General features: G+C 42.9%; 1 pseudogene; it reads left to right on the top strand.

Annotated features, from left to right (window-relative positions):
- Positions 1-12,008: 12,008 nt before the first annotated feature.
- LOC116897805 lies at positions 12,009-13,584 on the top strand (annotated as a pseudogene).
- Positions 13,585-14,464: the final 880 nt, after the last annotated feature.

Genomic DNA, 14,464 nt, shown 5'->3' with positions numbered 1-14,464 from the left:
TGAGTTCTAAAGATTCACCTAGTTTCATCCAGTCCTTTTAAGGAAAAGAAAATTAGGGCCCCTGAAAGTTTTGACTACTGGGTCAAAGTGACCCAGGAAGGCCATCCTAATTCTAGGACTCAGGTGAGAAGTACCTGGCCAGACTGCTCCCAGTTGGGGACAAAAGGCTTCCACATGCAAAGGCAGGGCTCAGCAGGGGTCAAACCTTGCTGGAGACCTAGAAGGGACTTGTTCCGGCTGAAAACATCCCTTGCAAACTACTTGTGCCGTAAACAGGGAGAGGCTTTTGATCCACAATCTAAGACAAAGGCCAGACAGTGACAAGGCAGCTAGGCCCAAATCCAATTCGGCTCCCACAACTCCTCCGTATTTCTTTTATAAAAAAAAGGAACCATAAGGTGGAAGTAGTGGTCTGAGAGAAATCAGACATTCCTCACAGAGTGCCCAGCTCGGCCATGGCGAGCCACTCTTGCAGTTAGGACTGCACCCCAATGGTTAGTAATGAAATTATGTTGTAACACACCGTTCTGGGCTAACGTGTGTGTTTAAGGAGAGGAGAAACTGGGCAGAGGAGCATTTGACCGGCCCGACGTTTAAACGGGCGTAGTCACCTCTGTCTTAGGATCGACCTCTCAACCCCAACCTATCTGACATAGAACCACCTTGTCACCCTCAAGGGTCCGTCTATATAGGTCAAGGGTCAGAGGAAGTTGCCCGTCGCTGAGGAAACTACATCGGGTCATCTTCTCATTCCTCTTACTTGAGCCCAGGGGCGAAAAAGTAGGAGCCAGATGATAATAATTTAGGAGATTGTGGAAGTCGAGCCTTCTCCCGATAAGTAGTGGGCACCTAATCAAGTACACTGTTTTATTGGTTCTCCTCAGCATGTGAAAAGAAGCACAAGGGCCCTAGGGCCAAAGGGCCATAACATCAAGGGCCATGGTCAAACCGCTCCTGTAATAAAATTTAGAATTCCCAATAGTAAACAACTACTCCAGAAAGTTCACCCACTGTGTTTGTCTAACAATAGAATGGGGGGAAGGTAACTTCAGACACTGCAGACACAATGGCTGCAGCGGTAAAGGCTGCTACAATAGCAGCGAAAATAACGAGGTCTTTCCCAGGACAGTTCAGGATCTCTGGAACAACCCGCAGACAAAGGAACCACGACTGAGATCTATCTGCATAACCGGGGCAGAGTTCCCCAGTCCAGAGCAGCTTCCCGCAGGCAGCATTTGTAAAATAAAAACACCAGTTAAGGCAGCAAAAGGGAATGAGGGGGGCAGGGGTAACAGCTGGAGTCCAGTCTTCTCCAGCAAGCAGCAGCGGACAGGGGGTCTGAATGTAGGCCACAGTACAGGAATGACTTCAGGAACCCGAACCACTGAGAGCTGAATCTTCATGTAACCAGGATCAGCAAGTCTCAGCAACCACCTCTGGCAGTTGGCATACTCTTGTAGCATCCTGTAGAAAAAACACAAAGATTCCCTCTTCCCCATATAAAATATCTGAACAGGATCATGTCAATATGTGGATCTTTCTATTTCACCTAGGCAGAAGTATGCCTAGTTGTAGGGTGCCATAAACTTTGGCATCCAAATTTTTAAAATTGAAATAAAAGGAGTATTTATTTAGCATACAGGGATAACTCCCCCTATTTATTAAGATATAAACTGTCTAGTATCATTGTCCTCCCTCGTTAAGGGGTCTAGGCAATCTAGTTTGAGTTCTTAGATGTCATATAAAGTAATAGCTTAGTGTTCTTAACCACTAAGCCATCTCTCTAGCACCTCCAAACTTTATTTATCTAAACATAAGCATTAATTAGAAATGCCAAATCCTGTACATATTGTCCAGATTCAGCATTTACTAGAAATCCCTGAACTGGCAGGTGAGGCTGGGAATTGAAACAAGCAAATGGAGTCTTCTCTTTTATATCAACTCCATTACCATTTTTAAAGAGCTGGGTCTATGGTTTTTGTTTAGTTGTCTGAGCCAGAGTACTGAAAGGACAGTGCGTTGTCAGACAATTCACACTGAAATCACTCACTGATTTCATGTAGAAAACCTGTCTCTAATAAAGCATTAAGTAATTGAAATCAATTGTAGACCACAAGCCACAACTTTGGCTATGACTGCCAATTCCTACATATGAACGCACGATGGTGTGGGTCTCCAATACCTCAACAAAGAGACATTGCCCTAAAATCTTTTAAAAGCCTGGTTTCTAGAATAAGAATACCATAAAAACATTACCTCAATTTAGACCTGTTTACCTAGGTTTGGCCCATGTCACATGTTATCTAGGAATTACTTCATCTAAATTATAATTTTAAGCCAACTTTCTGTTACCAATGTTATACCTTTTTAACCATATCTAATAACTTAAAAGCCAATAGCCCATAACCAAGGCATGTAGAGCATATTTATACATTTAAAACCAATCAGAAACAAAATTGAAGTGGCTATACGTGTCTTTAATATTTACACCAAGCACCATTTTTAGTTTTCTAGCTGTGATTTTAAGAGAAGCACCTTGTCACCTGTTGAGTCTAATAATCACAGTCAAAGATTTTTTAGTTTCATTACCATAGAAGCTGAGAAGCTCCTGATTCCTTTAGGATCGGCTAGTACAAACATTTAGCCAGCCCCCAGGAGCTTGTCCAGCAGACTTGGGCTTCTAGCTACAGATGTAGGCTCAAAAGCCAATTGAAACTGTTAAACCAAGTCAAGGTGTACGACCAGCAGATAAAGTTTTTACCCATTTTTCTTTTGAACATGAAACATAAAACATTTAAACAACGAGAAGCAAAAATCACAGACATACACTGACAGACATGGGGACATCCTGGTGCACCAGAGACAAACAATAGACAAAGAGGGAAAAAACCATATGGTGTCCCACGATAGGGACCCACATATCCTATCTATGGAACCCAGAACCAGAAACAAGCATTTCTCCAATAGGAGCCAGCAGAGAGGCAGGACATCTCCTGCCTTTCTTCTGTTCAGGAGAGCTCTGAAAAGTTTTCTCTTTCTCCAAAGCATCTGGAGAGTCCGCAGGACTGTTTCTCCCAAGCCCATTCTCTCTCATGTCCAGGGTGTAAACTATCTCTAGTCGGGGTCCAAAGACTAAAACATAACTCTAAAAGAACGCATATGTAAAACCGCTTTACTATTACCTTGTCCCATTTATATGACAAGTTTTACTCAGGCTAGCCCAAATCATCCAGGCCTTTTCTGGCCCATCTTACCCCAATCCGTCCTGCTTCTATGCAGGCGGGCTCCCGGACGCCCCAACAGTACTCCTTTCCTTTACACCAATTCCCTGTTGCTCGAGCAAAGTAACTATCTGATCAGCTAGCTGCGAAGTAGAATTCGAGTTCCCATGGCGCATGAAAATTTTCCTTTTCGCTATCCCTCACCCAATCCGCCCCTCCTCCTATGCCGGCCGGGCTCCAGGACGCCCGAAGGCAGGCCCTTTCTTCTCCGATCTCGGTGGGACCTCCAGTTGTCGGCGCCAGCACCGACACGGTACCGAGTATCGGGCGAAAGCCTGCGGGATGAAAGAAGCACACACACACAGGTTATTCGTGTCAAGCCAAAAGAAGAAGCGCTTCTGGTTTCTTTATTGACCCAACTCTATATATCTAAAGTACAGCTTTTAGCAGGTAACTGCCAAACACAGTGGGGAACCCTAGCAGAGACTTCGGTAACAAAGGACCGGCTACGTGTCCTGAATAAATTAGGAAAATAGCCAGGAAGGCCATCCTAATTCTTTGACTCAGGTGAGAAGTACCTGGCCAGACTGCTCCCAGTTGGGGACAAAAGGCTTCCACATGCAAAGGCAGGGCTCAGCAGGGTCAAACCTTGCTGGAGACCTAGAAGGACTTGTTCCGCTGAAAACATCCCTTACAAACTACTTGTGCCGTAAACAGGAGAGACTTTTGATCCACAATCTAAGACAAAGGCCAGACAGTGACAAGGCAGCTAGGCCCAAACCAATTCGGCTCCCACATCTTTCTGAGGTGCTCTAGACAACAAATGCAATAACTACACCAATAAAAGCCGGAGCTGAAACTCAGTGTAGAACACTACAAAAATTACCACCAAGCTAGTTACTGGAATAACCAGAGAGTCAAAAGACTAGTGTTCAGAATACAGGGATAGCTTAGCAGTGCAGGGCAGACAGTCCAGAACAGTAGATATGGGTCAGACTAAAGAGAACTGAGAAGAATTCAAAGAAAGGATATGAAATCATGCTGTGGCCTTTGGCTACTGGACTTCCTGAGGCCCAGCCACCATCTAGCTGGTCACTGCTATCACTGCAATTCCCAAGGCTTCATCCCTAGGCCCTCACTATCTCAGCCATTCTCCTAGACCAACTCTCCTGCAAAGTAATGCATTTGCTTTGCTTTGCTTTGCTTTGTTGTTATTGTTGTTGTTGTTGATGATGATGATGATGATGATGATGATGGTGGTGGTGATGTTGCTATTGCTTTTCAAATGAGTTCTAAAGATTCACCTAGTTTCATCCAGTCCTTTTAAGGAAAAGAAAATTAGGGCCCCTGAAAGTTTTAACTACTGGGTCAAAGTGACCCAGGTAGGAAGTATGGTGCAGTAGACAGAGCAAAATTAGATCATCCAGTCCTCAAATTATACTTCACTCTCCACCTTAATTCTTTCCTAAGAAACTATTAACTTTCTTCTTAACCAAAAAAGATAGGTATTTTTACTAAGTCAAAAAAGAATGCTTGAGGTGGTTCCCAAACATTAGATTTGCATACGTAAGAGCATATGTATATCCGGGAGAAACAGTAGCCTTTGGAAGCTAACCTAAGTACCGCGTCTGTTTTGAAGGTTTTACTTGTGACTTCCTGATTTGATATAAATTCTGTCTGCTCTACCATTTAGCCATCGCTGCTGTTATTACCAGAAATAGACTGGAGCATTAAAGGGACTTCAATGTCACCTAAATACCTTCTTATGAATGAAAAGAACAAAGGTACGAAAATCCTACAGTTTGGGGGAGGGGCAATAATAACGGTCTACCTCACTTTTAAATTTAGAAAAATAGACGTGCAGAAGGTAATTACCCTAAAGCCTGTTTGCCACCATCTGGAATTTAAAACTGTTCCTATCTTATCATATTGAGTTTGAAATTTTCAGAAAAAAATAAAAATTATGCAGTTCATCGAGAATAGCTTTCTCATGTTCTAGTCTCACTCACCTTTAGTGAGCCATCGCCTGCTAGCCTTGTACTTGTGTTTATGAATGCTCACACTGTATCACTCCACAGACACATACGTGTGCTATGCTTGCTGCCCGTGTGTCGGTGGCTCAAAACTACTCTGCTTTTGTAGGACAGTATATTACGGTTTTCCAGAAAGATGCAGAAAACCAGAGAAACACAAAGTTATGAGCAATATTAGTCTTATGTATCTACTAACAGTTGAATCAGAGAGGTTCAGTATGGGGTTCCCTGTAACATAGACCAACCGTCCCTGGTAATATCTCCGGTCTCCTCCCATTTCTTGACTGTCCTGTCCCTCCTATTTTAAAGTGCTGTGGACACTTTCACCCCCTCCCCCCAACCCCCATGCCTCCATTCAGAAAGGAATCACTCTGGAGCTGAGGAATTTCATACTAGGAACAATATACTCTTTGACTTCACACTTTCCTCTGAGCAGCAGGGCCAGCCAAGCAGACACCAGGCCTCACACACCATTCTGAATCTGTCAGCAATTAGAATTCTAAAACCCTATTCGGTTTTGCCTTGCTTCAGTCAGCATGTCACTGCAGGGAGGATTATGTGCTTTCTCCACATAAACATCAACAGAACTGAGTGCAGTAGCTTGCGTCCTTGGCTAAGGCATTGCCAGGGAGAATTTTAAATAGCATTCGGCAGACAGGAGGGATCTGGGGCCTTAATGGGCCATAATTAGAGAAGGCATAGCCTAAACTACCCTTTGTGTGAAACTTCAGAAGTCTGAGCTTTGGTGTAGGACAGATTTGGATACATGAAGAGCTGCTTCAGCCACTCTCCTCTTTCCTGTGCTGGAGAGAGGGAAGAAAAAAAAAAAACAGAAAAGAATAAAATGCACAAAGTAGTGGATGAGCTGCCACTCACACAAAAGGCCTTAGGGACCATGTCCCCACCCTCTTCATTTAAAGGATTAGAAAGCAAGGGCAAGAGAGGGAAAGGCTTTGAGCAGTGTGCAGGGGTGTGCCTGGGACAGAATTTAAGAGTTTACTTTATACATTGCCCTGTACAGGAGAGGTGGAAGGAACCCTAGGACTAAGACTGCCTTAGCTTGCTCCTGTGTTCCTGGGATAAAACACCATGACCAAAACAGTGTGGGAGGGAAAGGGTTTACTTTGTCTTAAACCTCTGCTTCATAGTCAATCATTACAGGAAATCAGGGCAAGAAGTTAAAGCAGGAACATAAGCAGAGACAGAGGAATGATGTTTTTGGCTTGCTGAGATTGCTTTTGTTATTGTTGTTACGTTTTGTTTTTGTTTTTGGAGGGATATACATCCCATGACTACCCGCTAAGGTTGGCACCTCCCAGAGTGAGGTGGGCCTCCCACGTCATTCATCAAACAAGATGTGCCCCCAACCCCCCTAGATTTACCTATAGCACAACCTGGTATTTTCTCTTCCCATGTACCTGTAACTCAAATCAAGTTGATTAATAATAATAATGTTGATAAGAATCAACACAAACTTTGTGAATTCTCAAAAAATTCAATTGCAGGTTTACATGGCATCCAATGGTCCAGTTTTTTTCAAGCAATGCAAAATAATAATAATTAAAAAAAAATGTAAGGACAGGACAAGCCTAGGGTACCAAGCGGGAGAAAGACAGTCTTTTTTTATCTTAAATCCTGTGAAGATAGTATATGAGCACATAAGTAGAAAATAATTGTGTCCCTTTCTAACAAAACATTGTAAATGTGATTGGTTACAGAAGGTGGAGGCAGGCGCACAAAGATAAAGGAAAGTTTGATGTATTTTACTAATAGCAATAGTTACTACTAGCTAATTTTAGTATCCCTAAAAATTCAGAACACAATTAGAACAACTACAGTTATGACCTTCTTTAAAATAGAAATGCAGAAGTGGAACCTCAGGGTAACGTGTTCAAGGTTATAAACATGGGAGTAGCACAATCAAGATTTAATTCTAGAGGTGCTGCCTGCAGAACATCTCCTGTGACCACACAGACAGGACGGCAGCTGTCTTAGTTCAGCCGGCACTGTCTGTCGTAGTTTTAAGTGATATGTCCCATGACAGCCACCGAAGAGAAAATTTGATTGCTTTTCATGTGACTAAATGACTCAGTCAATATGGAAGCGCAGAGCACATGTGCAACCTAGTTAGTCAGCTGCTATGAGCATCTTCAAGTCCCTCCCACCTAGGGCCTAGGAAGACGGCTCATTGGCTGCTTTTCCAGATGACTTGGGTTTGTTTCCAACCATCCACACAGTGGTTCATGGTCATCTGTAACTCTAGTCCCGCGGGATTTAACACTTTTTTCTTGGCTCCTCAAAGGACATCCAGTAAAACTAAGACCTGTCTAGATATTATGTCAATGTAACTTCCCCATACACCTTTTTTTGTTTGTTTGTTAATACAGGTTTCTTTTTCTTTTATTATTGGATGTTTTTGTTTACATTTCAGATGTTATCCCCTTTCCTGGTTTCCTTTCCATAAACCCCCATCACATTCCCCCTTCTATAAGGGTGTTCCCCTACCCATCCACCGACCCCTTCCCGCCTCCCCGCCCTGACATTCCCCTACACTGGGGCATCAAGTCTTGGCAAGACCAAGGGCTTCTTCTCCCACTGGTGCCCAACAAGGCTATCCTCTGCTACATATGCAACTGGAGCCATGGGTCTCTCCATGTGTAGTCTTTGGATGGTGGTTTAGTCCCTGGGAGTTCTGGTTGGTTGGTATTGTTGTTCTTATGGAGTTGCAAACCCCTTAAGCTCCTTCAATCCTTTCTCTAACTCCTCCAATGGGGACCCTGTTCTCAGTTCAATGGTTGGCTGCAAGCATCCACCTCTGTATTTGTCATGTTCTGGTACAGTCTCTCAGGAAACAACTATACCAGGCTCCTGTCAGTATTCATTTCTTGGCATCAGCAATTTTGTCTGGATTTGGTGGCTGTATCCAGCCCCATGCACCTTGACTAAGACATATAGATAAATGGAGGCTCAGAGTCCCCCAGAGGGAGAATGGGGGAAGTGTGTCAGCAATGGACCAAGTCTGACCCAATGTCAGCCCGTGGAAAGATCTTGAGACATCTTTATGGTGAAATGGAGGAAGAGCAGACATCCCCAAACCTGAGACTCCTGTTTGCACTTTCTTCTGATAGGGAAATTAACACTGAGAATGTAGTCACACACTAACAATCCCATCCTTCGGATAAGAGTTTTGCATGACTCGCTGTCACTAGCCGAGCAGTATAATATCAGTGAGTAACCAATGCTATCAAGAAGTTCCCTCTTCCCTTCCATGCTAGGAGCTCTCGGCTCTTTCTGATCGGATGAGTAGTATCCACTCTGTGCACGGAAAATTATTTCCCATCCTTCAGAGCAAGGTTTAAGCTACCTTGCTTAAACACTTAACATGGACTGCCCACTATTAAATTAGCCACTGTTTCACTTCCTTCCATCTACAACCCCACACTTTAAAAATGGGGATCCTAGTCTACCATATGATGGGGTCACAGCATAGCAATAGTGAAGGAGAGTGGCTATATCTCTCATTGTACTGGAACGCCACCTAAGCCAAGTATTTTCCTGTTCCTTCTCTCACTCTCTACCAGAGATATCATCTGCTCCTATGTGCAAGCATCTATGTATCTAGTTATGAACTCTGATGTTTGTACATGGAGATCTGGATAATAAACAAATATATTAAGGCTGGAGAACCATTTTTTTATCATTTGCACCAAGAACTACTCCAAAAATCAATCAAAAGGTAGAGGCAACTGGCTCTAAATAGTTATATTAGGGGCCCATTCCTACAGCATCTAAATACTGGCTCAAATTATTTGGGGTTAAGAATCATTATCAATGGGGGGGGAGGCCTTTGGTCCCGTGAAGGCCCGATGCCCCTGTGTAGAGGAATGCTAAGCTAAGGCGGTGAGGCTAGAGTCAGTGGGTGGGGGAGCACACTCTTAGAAGCAGGGGGAGGAAGGATGGGATAGGGGATTTTCAGAAGGGAAACATGGAATGGGGATAAAATTTTAAATGTAAATAAATAAAATAACAAATAAAAAAGAAAAGAAAAAAAAAATCATTACTCCAAAGAAATTACTTGGAGTCAGTTTCCAATTTCTTGCCTATGACCTAGACTACTATTTAAACTTTTTCCCTTTTTTTAACCCACACAGTAGGACCATCCTAACAGACGACTACTTCCATTATCCACGAACTCCACATATTGACAACCCAGTAACTCTAACAGAGCACTCATCCTTCCACAGGGACATACCACTCCACACTGCTCCAATATTGGCACTTGGAGGAATCTGGATGAACGGTAATGTCAATAGCAAATCGGTAAAGGACTGATTAAGCTACTGGAGGAAAAGGGGGCCTTGTGTTTGAAGGAAGGAAGCCAAAGACTCTGGATGGAGGTGATCTGTGAAATTCAGGCTGGGAGTTTAATGAGTTTGAGGTGTGAAAAATCCAAGCTCCAGTGCTGCATTCCCTGGCAGCAGTGAGCAGGGCAGCTTTCCATGCCCTCTGTGGCCGAGTTCTATTTTAGAATGTGCTCTGTGCTGAATCCAGCCACACAGCTGTGAATGTCAGTTAACTTTTAGTTACGGCACTCCATTCAAGCAAAAGGAGCTTGGTCAGACACAGACAGATCTGCAAAAGAGGAATGTAGATGAGGAAAGTCAGGAACAGACAAAGTTGATGGCTTTCTAAGGAATGACTATGAATGTGTCAAAAATACAGCAAGCTTAGCCCAATGGGACAGGCAAGATGTCTATATGAAGTCTACAATAAGTAGCATTGGCAATTAACAGTGGCTGGCGCGGCCCACTGAGAAATATTTCATTTAGCGTTCAAGATTCCTGTGACTCCTACATTGTTCATATTCCTTCTTGGTCAAGACATGATTCTTGTGACCTCAACTCATGGAAAAAATAAGAGTCAAGAGTGTTTTCATCATGCTCCTGTGCTCTCTATTCTGAAATCCCCACCAGGACCTAAAGTGCATAGCTATCAAGTCTTGTTCTTGAATGCTTTGCTTAAGTGGGTGCCCAACCCAACATAGGAAGCTGTGTTGGGTTTAAGCTCTCCAGCTGCTAGACACCACGGGTGTGATCACCGTGGAAGTTAAGTTCCTCTTCAATCATTTCGAGACACCCAAGGAGGTCATTAGGATGCCAAAGAGTTGAAATGCCATGGGAAGACTATTCTAGTCTACCTTACAATTCCTATTTGACTACACACTTAAAGGGCTGTTCCCAAAACAGAATGCAAATGGCTGTGTGCCAAGCTGGTACAAACAGCAGGCCATGATCTGGGGGAGATTTTGTAATTGTGGCCAGTACTGTAATGGAACTCAGTGTCAGAGGTAGAAGCCCTTTGGGGTTATCTTTTCAAAACATGTTTAAAAGTAACAACAAAGGGTCAGAAGGTAACTAACTTGCCCAAGGCTCACATAACTACTTAGAGGGAAAGTCTGGACTAGAATTAGTGTCTTGCACTCTTAATTTATTAGTCCTTCCTGTACTCAGTGGATTTTACTGGAATGATAATAAAAGTTCAGAAGATGTCCGCTCAAGGTTCCTTCTGGGACCCTCACACAGAATGTAACAGTCTATCCACATAGATGTCATCCCTTTTCTTAAATTTTAAACAGTAAGAGACTTTAACAACTATTGGTTAAAACTGTGGTTCTTTCCCAGGTGGCCTCCCTTCCCTTAATCTTTCCTTCAGCTGGTGACAAAACGATTCAGGATAATTCGTTGGGTTTGCATTTGGTCAAAGTTAGGTAGAAGAAAATAACATGGCTACCAGTCACTTTGGTGAAGAGTAAACCAATTGATTACTCGACTTAAGATTGATAGGTTATTTCTCTACTGCAGGTAAAATGAGCCAATTCAAGCCAGATTAGATTATATTAAAGGCAGGTTTACTGCGTAGTTGCTCTAGGATGGGAGACCTCAAGGACCAACCAGGGCCAAGGAAGTCAGCATGAGGAAAGGGGTGGTAGGGAGAGGAGAGAGAAATAAAAAAGGGGGCATGCTCCAGAGAGAGAAGAGGAAAAGAGGAGTGAGAGACCACAGTGTCTGGATCATGAAGGGAGGAGCCTCTGGAAGAAAGGCAGCCCAGCTGCTAGGCTGAAAAGTTCAGGATTGGGGGCAAAGAATGCCAGGTAGGGACTGAGGGATGCTGGGAGAACCCGAAGGCCAGGTCTGCTTTGGTATGTGAAATATGCACGCCAATCTCTTGTCCAGGGGTACGAAATCAAAGATCACCTCCAAAATTATTTCTACCACCAACTAGTACTGAATTTCAAACGCAGGGCAGGACCAAAGCTTGGACATTATAGAGAAAGAAATGTGCCCAAGGCATGCTGCACAGAGAAGGGAATGGGACAAAGACAGACTGAAAATACAGAAAATCAGGCAGTATTCTGTGAAAATTCATTCAAAATATAAATAGTGTGTGTCAAGAAAATTTTATGTTTTCTTAAATTCAAAAGGAATTTGTAAATGCTCAAAACTATTGCCATTCATAAATTATGAAGTGAGTGAAACATACCTGAGCTATCAATAAAAATTCTACAAAGGTGCATTTCAGTTAACTAAGAAAACATTATTTTAACTTCATAGAAAATGGTGTTGCAGGACAAAAGAGATGGTTCAGTGAATAAAAGCTCTTACCTCAAAGCTAAAAACCTGAGCTCAATACCAGTTTCCATATTAAGGTGGAAAGAGAGAACCAACTCCATGAAATTGTCCTCTGGCTTCCGTACATGCACCATGGGGTACGTGCTCCCTCCATGTGATAAAAGTAAACTTAAGAAGTAGTTCTGGTGGTCATCTATTGTCTCTCTGTAGCTGTTAAAAGGGAGAAGGGAGAAGACCCCCCACCCTGGTCTTGTTGGAGTGCTGCCGCAAACATTTTTAAAGTGTTTTTTTTTAAAGTATCTGTTAACCAGATTCATGGGAGGAATTCTACCATGGTCAAAGGCCACATTGAAATTATATTGAGCCAAAATTTTCACCAAGAGCCCACCAGTCACCATGACACTGAGCACAGAAGGCAGTAAGGAGTGAAGGTCAGGGGCCTACTCGGGTCCTTCTCAGGTGAGGAAGTGATACGCTGCTCCTCTGATTGCAAAATCCAAAATGGCACATCAGGTGTTCATTCCGTGTACCCAGAGAAGGCAGAACAAGTGGTGAAGCATTTGTCCAACATGAATCTGAAGATGAAGTGAAATTGGCTTTAAAGAAAGACAGAGAAACCATGAGACACAGATTTGAAGTATTCAAATCCAACAGTGTCGAAATGGTTTAGGTGTTAAATAAAGCATGCAGGTCTGGATAGTCCTGATACTGCCAACAATGGGTCTGTATGGCTCAGAGGACCCCCATTTAGTTGTAGCAAGGAAGAACTTGGTCACTTCTTTTCAGGGTTGGAAATTGTGTCAAATGGGATAACATTGCCAGTGGACGTCAGAGGTGGAGCACAGGAGAGGCTTTTGTGCAGTTTGCTTCACAGGAGATAGACAAACAGGCTATTAAGAAACACAAGGGAAGAACAGGGCATAGATATACCGAAATCTTCAATGGTAGCAGAGCTGAAGTCTGAACCCACTATGATCCTCCTCAAAACTCTCATGACTACGCAGTGCCCAGGTCCTTATGAGAGGCCCCAGGCTGGACAAGAGTATAATAGCATTGGCAGAGGACCTGGGATTGAAAGAATGAGGTGGGTGACTATAGTGGATATGATGACTCTGGAGGATGTAATGATGAGGATGGTTTTCAGTCTGATAGATTTAGAAGAGACCTAAACTAATGATTCTCAGGAGTGTGTGATCAGAGATATGGAGATGGTGGGTCCAATTTCCAGAGTACCAGAGCGCACTGCGTACACATGACAGGATTGCCACACAGAGCCACTGAAAGTGATACTTATTATTCTTTTCTTACCTCTTAAGCCCCATGAGAATCCACATTGAAATAGGACCTGATGGCAAGGTTGAGTTTGCCACTCATGAAGACGCCGTGGCAGCTATGGCAAAAAGATAAAGCAAATATGCGGCACAGACATGTGGAGCTCTTCCTGAATTCTACCACAGGGACGAATGGTGGGGCTTCTGATCATAGCTATGTAGAGCTCATTTTGAATTCTACAGCAGGGGCAAACGGTGGTGCTTATGGTAGCCAGATGATGGGAGGAATGGGCTCATCCAAGGAGTCTAATTATGGAGGTCTGGCCAGCCAGCAGCTGAGTGCTGGCTATGGAGGCAGTTATGGTGGTCAGAAGAGAATGATCAAGTTCTTCAGGAAAATGCAAGTGACTATCAGTCGAAACTTACTTAGGAAGAGAGGAAGCACGAAAGCTTCCACAGGAATAAAAACTGCATTTATAGGAGCTGGATACAGTAGTAGGTCGCCCAGCATATCAATACGATGGTAATTGGGAAATACAATTGCTTCTGATCACTACCGGTCAGCTCCTTTCTCTCTCTCTCTCTCTCTCTCTCTCTCTCTCTCTCTCTCTCTCTCTCTCTCTCTCTCTCTTTCTTCCCTCACTCTCCTTTTTTTAAGAGAACAAAATTTAACATTATAAAAATTAAGCATTACAAGCTTGAGAGTCCTGCTTACTATAAAGCGAAAGTTATGATTGTCTTCAAACTTTAAGCTCAGCATTTTCAAACACTGATAAATTCACGTAGAAGATAATAAGTTCAGTATTGTCAACTCCACGTTCAGCTGTCCTCGAGTTACTTATGTTGTAAGAGTGTCCTTAAGCAGTAAGCTTATTTTGATTTATAGCAGTTTCACTTATGTTAAATGTTGCGCTTAAACCACAATACATTGAAAATGTGAGATGCATGTTCGGAAGCATGCTTTTTCTGTAAAAATCAAATATAGGAGCTGTGTGTATGATATAAAGTGACAACATTTGGCATGATTGTTAATTCTAGCTTTTTGGGTTAATATCCAATAAGGTACATGAGTTTCAGGGTTTCTTTATTTTGTTTTGTTTTTGTTTTTTGTTTTTTGGGTTGTTGTTGTTGTTGTTGTTGTTGTTGTTGTTGTTGTTGTTGTTGTTGTTTTAAGATTTGGGACAACTTTGAGATGTGACACCAATACTTTAGAAGTTTGTGTAATACTAAATATTACAAAAAGAAACTACCATCCCATGCTAGTGCCGGCTCCCGCAGGCCTCATGGCATTTGCAGGGTATTTTCATCTT

Source organism: Rattus rattus, chromosome 4 (genome assembly GCF_011064425.1).
Source record: "Rattus rattus isolate New Zealand chromosome 4, Rrattus_CSIRO_v1, whole genome shotgun sequence".
Classification (NCBI taxonomy): Eukaryota; Metazoa; Chordata; class Mammalia; order Rodentia; family Muridae; genus Rattus; species Rattus rattus.
This window is presented reverse-complemented; position numbering and strand designations above follow the sequence as displayed.